Genomic DNA, 6,460 nt, shown 5'->3' on the forward strand with positions numbered 1-6,460 from the left:
TTAGAAGATTCTCCTTAATTTGGAGGATAATTGGGTTGTGGAATTTGGACGAAAACGGGTTAGATAGTAGTGCTTGTAGACAACTACGGGAATCTGAAAAGATGATAGCTTTCTTAAGTTTGAAAAGAATAATAAACTTCACACAATCCAAAATGCCAATACATTCTCCAGTATATACAGACGTTTCAGGAGGGCATTTAATTTTTTGTACTATGTTATATTGAGAGTGGAAAACTCCTACTCCCACACAGCCAGTTGGTGATAATTTAGACGCATCACAGAATATAGTGTTCCAGTCATGCCATTCGCGCGTAAGGATCTGGCGGAGGTACTCATCTGCATGAGGATCATTATGACAAATGTCGAAGTTTAGAATAACGCGGGGCTGGTAAATGATAATCGCGTAGTTAAATTCATACAAAGGTAGTCGGCGGGTATGGTAAACTGGATCTTTGAGAGTTTGAAACTTTCTTACTTAGGCTATTCACAAGACAGGGTAGGTCAAGACGATTAGGGGCAGACACTGCTTTAAGGTCATATAAACGGTGAATGATAGGATGATACGAGAATTGTAGCGATCGGAAAAAATAACTATCCGCTAAGAATTGACGGCGCAAAGCGAGGGGAGGCTCAACACACTCTACCTGCATAGCCCTGATTGGGCTAGACCTCATTGCACCCAAAATAATTCTTAGGGCTTTCGATTGGATTAGATCAAGTTTTTTCAATCCAGCTTTATTCCCTGGTACCAAGAGATGGGAGCCATAATCTAATATGCTTCGAACAGTAGCATTATAAATTAGTTTCAGGGAAGTAGGATGGGAACCCCACCAAACTCCCGCTAGGCATCTGAGAGTGTTAAGTCCACGTTCACATTTTTTAACTAAATATTCAAAGTGTAGGTCCCCGGTTAGTTTAGAATCTAAATTAATTCCTAAAAATTTGTAGGAGGGACGGAAGGGAATATTAGAATCGTTGATCGAAACATTCAAATTAGGCAGGGCTCTTTTACGAGTATAAACGACTGCACAGCATTTAGAAGGAGACAGGGACAGACCATTATTAGAGAGCCAGTTATTTAAAGACTGAAGTGACATGTTGATAGACTCACTGGCAGAAACTAGGTTTTTTTTAAAGGAGTAAATTAAAAGATCATCTGCATATTGGAGTACTTGGCAGTCAGAAATAGACCGCTCCAGGTCATGAGTGTAAAAATTGTACAGTAGGGGGATCAGGACAGATCCCTGTGGTAATCCGCGCCAAACCAGTCTAGAAGGGTTGATGTGAGGGTCTTTGCCCCGGAATGTAACTTGCCTTTCGGAAAGTAGGTTACCCACAAGACAGGCCAATCTCGCAGGTATTATCAAATTACGGAGTTTTTCTCGGAGAATGGAAAGTTGAACATTGTCGTAGGCAGCCTCTACTCGACGTCCAAGAATACTGCAAGAACCGAAGCTTGTTTTGAAAAAGCTAGTCTTATATCTTTTGTGAAAATAGCCAAGCTATCAATTGTACTTTTACCTTTTCTAAAGCCATATTGAGATTTTCCTAACAATTCGTGGTTTTCAAGAAACCATTCCAATCTGTTCTTGATAAGATGCTCTAAAATCTTAGTTAGAACGGACGATAAGGCTATAGGTCGGTATGATTGTGGGTCATTTGGGTCCTTACCTGGTTTAAGAAAGGGCATTATCAGTTGAGATTTCCAGGACCGAGGGGGCCGGCCCGAAAGCAAAATAGAGTTAATTAGGCCAAGGAAGTAATTAAGGAATCGGTCACCAGCATTAGCAATAAACGAATAGGGAATACCATCATGTCCTGGGGCGGAGTCTTTTACCGCTCCCAACACATTCCTAAGCTCCACAAGTGAGAACAACTGATCTAGGGGGTCAGATGAATGGTTATTCAGCAAACCTATAGTGGAGTCAAGAACCCCAGGAACATATGGAGGAGCTATTTTGGTTAGAAAAGATTCAGCCCATTGTAAAGAATTTGGGTAAGGACATTTACAAGGGTTATATGATCTTCTAAATTTTCTGATATTGTTCCAAACAATTGTATCCGGCGTAGAGGGACTTAAAGAGGAACAGAATGATTTCCACCCTTCAGACTTCTTATTCTTAAGCAAGATTTTGGTATCCGTCATGGTTTTTTTCAGTGAATCAAAATTCTCATTTGACATATTTACAGCATACTCCCGCTCTGCTCTTTTTCTAGCCCTGATAGCCTTAGAGCAGTCACTGTCCCACCACGGGGGAGAAGCCAGTTTGCCAACAACTGTGTTTTTAAGGGGAAAGACCTTATCCGCAGACGTCTTAATGGCTGCAATTAAGGCGTCGGAACAAAGCTCTATAGAGTGTGGAGTGATGGGAGGAAGATGTAACGTCTCATACTCTAGACGTTTTTTGTAACTATCCCAGTCTGCGTTGTTGATATTATATATTAGAAGGGGATAGGTTATTGAAGGTCTTTTAGAGGAACCAAAAGGAAGACACAGTAAAATAGGGAAATGATCGCTTCCATAAGTGCTGTCCAGGACTTCCCAGGAAATTCGAGATGCAAGAGAAGGAGAGCAAAGGGATAAGTCAACTGCACTAGCTGATTGATTAGGGAGAGAGCGTCGGGTGGGTGAACCCGAGTTTAGTAGGCATAAGTTGCATTTGTCCAATATATCTAGTAGAAACTGTTCTCCTAGAGCGTCATCTTTTTTCTCACAACCCCATAAAGCATGGTGGATATTAAAATCCCCAAGAACAATAATAGGTTGGGGGAGGGGTTCTATTAACTTCCTAAGAGACTTTAGGATGTTAGAAGAAGGATCAGGAATATAAAGGGATAAAAATGTAATGCCTTCCACACGAGCACAAGCTGCGTGGAAATTAGGACTATTATTAGGCAGAGAAATAGGTAAGTAGGAAATATGGTCTCTAATGAAAAGGGCACTTCCAGCACAGCCATCAGCCCGGCAATCCATTAGAGAACAGTAACTGGGGATTTTGAAATTGGAGTTTTGCTTTAGCCATATTTCTGATATGGCCAAGATAGCTGGATTGTATTTATTGATAAGGTAAAGTATCTCTTGTTTTTTATTGTTGATACTGCGACTGTTCCACTGAAGTAATACTTGATCCATTATGATTTAACAGAGATGAAATAAAAGGCGCTACGTGGGAAATCAAAGAAGGGTTAGCCAAAGGGCTGGCGGGAGAAAAAAAATTTACGAAGGAAGAAATCAACTTTATAATTTCTGAAACTATGAATTGTTCCTTAGGGGGTGGTTGATTAGGGAAGACCGGTCTGGATTCGACAACCGGGGCCCTTGTGTTGTTGCATCATGAGCTCTTTTATCATACCCTTTTTCGAGGTGAGGAGGCGTGCGGGGTTGACGGAAAATAGTTTTTCTATAAGACTGCGGTTGGAGAGAAGAAGAGCAAGAGGCCGCAACATTGGCGTAAGATTTGTGAGAGACTTTAGCATGACGATTTGAGGCTTCAATGTAGGAGATATTCTCCTCCCCCATGGTTTTTTTAATGTTTGATTGTCTAACCAATTCGGGGCAAGATTTGCTGTTGGCTGTGTGACCTGCCCCCAACCCCTGAGGGCAGATACAACAGAATGGTTGAGGTTCACCATCGCCGTTACAATTGTCCCCCTGATGAGCACCTCCGCAGCGGAAGCATCTAGGGAGAGACCTACATTTATCTTTCGAATGACCATACCGGCAGCATTTGTAACATTGGATAGTAGGGAGTTGATATTGTTCGACCACTAGAGAGTTCAGACATAATAAAACCGGGCAAGTGCGAGTCGGACTCGCGCACGAAGGGTTCCGTACCATAATGCAAAAAAAAACGAAAAAAAGCAAAAAAAAAAACGGTCACCCATCCAAGTACTGACCACTCCCGACGTTGCTTAACTTTGGTCAAAAATCACGTTTGTTGTATGGGAGCCCCATTTAAAGCTTTATTTTATTCTGTTTTTAGTATTTGTTGTTATAGCGGCAACAGAAATACATCATCTGTGAAAATTTCAACTGTCTAGCTATCACGGTTCGTGAGATACAGCCTGGTGACAGACGGACGGACGGACGGACGGACGGACGGACGGACGGACGGACGGACAGCGAAGTCTTAGTAATAGGGTCCCGTTTTACCCTTTGGGTACGGAACTCTAAAAATACCCTCTTATATTAGGGAGAGTTTGGCCGTCAAAAGTGACAAGAACAGTTTCGGATGGAAGCCACGAGTAAGTGCCGTCTTGTTTGTTTTTTTTTTAAATTGAGGCGTCTAATTTTAATGGGGACGGGGCCTCCCGAGTTTAAGGGGACCTTAAGATTTTCGAGCACCTCCTCAGGGGACCAGTCAGCAGGAATTCCTCGCACCAGTCCCAGTCTTGAGACATTAAAAGATGGCACAAAAGTCTTGTAGTGACTGTGTGTTAAAGTGGAAGATTCTAGGAAGTGGTTGGCATCTTCAGCGGAGTGGAAGCAGATTGATACCCGATTTCGCCCAATTCTTTTAACCGACCCCTCAACAATATTGGGAAATTCCCTTTTTCGCGTTTGCAGGAAACGCCCAAATGTCACTGGGTGTAGAGTTGTTCCCGAATCTAAAGCCGCTTCTATTTTTTGAACGTATACCAAAAAAGGACCTTGATCATTGGTTGTGTATTTAGTGCGTCCAATTGGGGTAAGAGGGGAGGAAGGGGACTGAGAGGGAGTTTTATTTTCTTGCGAGTCTATTAAATGAGCCGACGGAGTAAACACTGAAGACTGCGCCATCGATAGTTGTCCTGGCGGGATTTGACTCTCCTCTGAGCTGCAGTGGGGCTGATTAAAATCCATACTCGAAACATCCGACCATCTATCAGGGGGGCTGCCGGACCTGGAGCGGGCCCCCTTATCCTTATTTGACATTTTGTCGTTACGATCCTTTTCATGAAGCTCCTTACGCTTCTCCCTTTCGCGCCTATGAATTCGTTCCAAAACGGGAGTCGAAGACTCAGACAGATGTGAATTCTCGAAATACTCATGATGAGCTAAGCTAAAAGATAAAGAACGATTGGGTTCTCCATCTCTCGGACGGTTTAAAGTAACGTCCTCGTTCATGAGGCTCTCAGTATATATGTCGCAGTCGGATCGTATAATCCGCCGTATTACATTACGGCTAGCCGTTTTCAAAAACAGGGGCGTTTTGAAATGCGGCGGTTTAACGATTAGCCGGATTGAATGCGGCTGAATGAGAATCCGCCGGAATGTATTCGGCGCCATACGTTCTTCAACACGGCTAGCCGTAATGTAATACAGCGAGTCATTAGCCGCCGCTTTGACAGTTTTTAGTTCCCATTTTTAACACCCGTGGCGCTGCCTGACAAACGCTGGGGTGTCCATCAAATCTGGAGTTCGTCGGACTGTTTATTTTCAAAAAACATTTCTTTCGCAACTTAACTAGACGGAGCCCCGCTTCGCGGGGCTCCTATTTCTGAGCGGTTTGCCCTTCGGGCATCTGAAGCTAGGTACCTAACGAACCTAACCTACCTACCTATTGATTTAGTGAGACGTCCGTGAAAACATTACACTTTGGGGAAAAAAGCGTAGGTAGGTAAGTAGGTTAGGTTCGTTAAGTAGCTTCAGATGCCCGAAGGGCAAACCGCCCATAAATAGGAGCCCCGCTTGCGGGGCTCCGTCTATTTAAGTTGTGAAGGAAATGTTTTGGAAAAGAAACACATGTAGTGCGGTGGGACCATGGTAAAAATAAATTAAATTGCAAACATTGTCAAACTCCGGTTACGTAGGCGACCGAAAGAACTGGTCACTACAATCTAAAATAGTAGTACCATGCGGCTAAACGTTGGCCGCCTTATTGAAGAACGTATCGCAATGACAATCCGGCTAATCGTCGAACCGCCGCATTTCAAAACGCCCCTGTTTTTGATAACGGCTAGCCGTAATGTAATACGGCGGATTATACGATCTGACTACGACATATATAAGTTACTCTATGCATGAGGCGTTACTATGGTTGCCATGGGCAACCACCCTACAAGATAAAAAAGAAAATTATATCGCTTTTTATGCACTAACTAATACGTCTTACCACAAGAATTGGAATAGCAACATATAATTAGTTAAATTTAGCACTTATTTCACCAGCTGGGTATAAAGATAACGCCAGAGATTTAAAATATTTTAAAATTCAAATCAACCGCGATCGACACTCAACTGAAAATCCCGGGACTTAACTTTCTTAGGAAGTGAACAGGCCTTGGCTCAACATTAACAACAAAAACCAAACAAGTACGAGTCGGACTCGCCCACCGAGGGTTCCGTACTTTTTAGTATTTGTTGTTATTTATAGCGGCAACAGAAATACATCATCTGAGAAAATTTCAACTGCCTAGCTATCACGGTTCATGAGATACAGCCTGAGGGGCTACCGCTAAAACCGAATTTCGCAAATGG

The sequence above is a fragment of the Cydia splendana genome, chromosome Z (genome assembly GCF_910591565.1).
Source record: "Cydia splendana chromosome Z, ilCydSple1.2, whole genome shotgun sequence".
Classification (NCBI taxonomy): Eukaryota; Metazoa; Arthropoda; class Insecta; order Lepidoptera; family Tortricidae; genus Cydia; species Cydia splendana.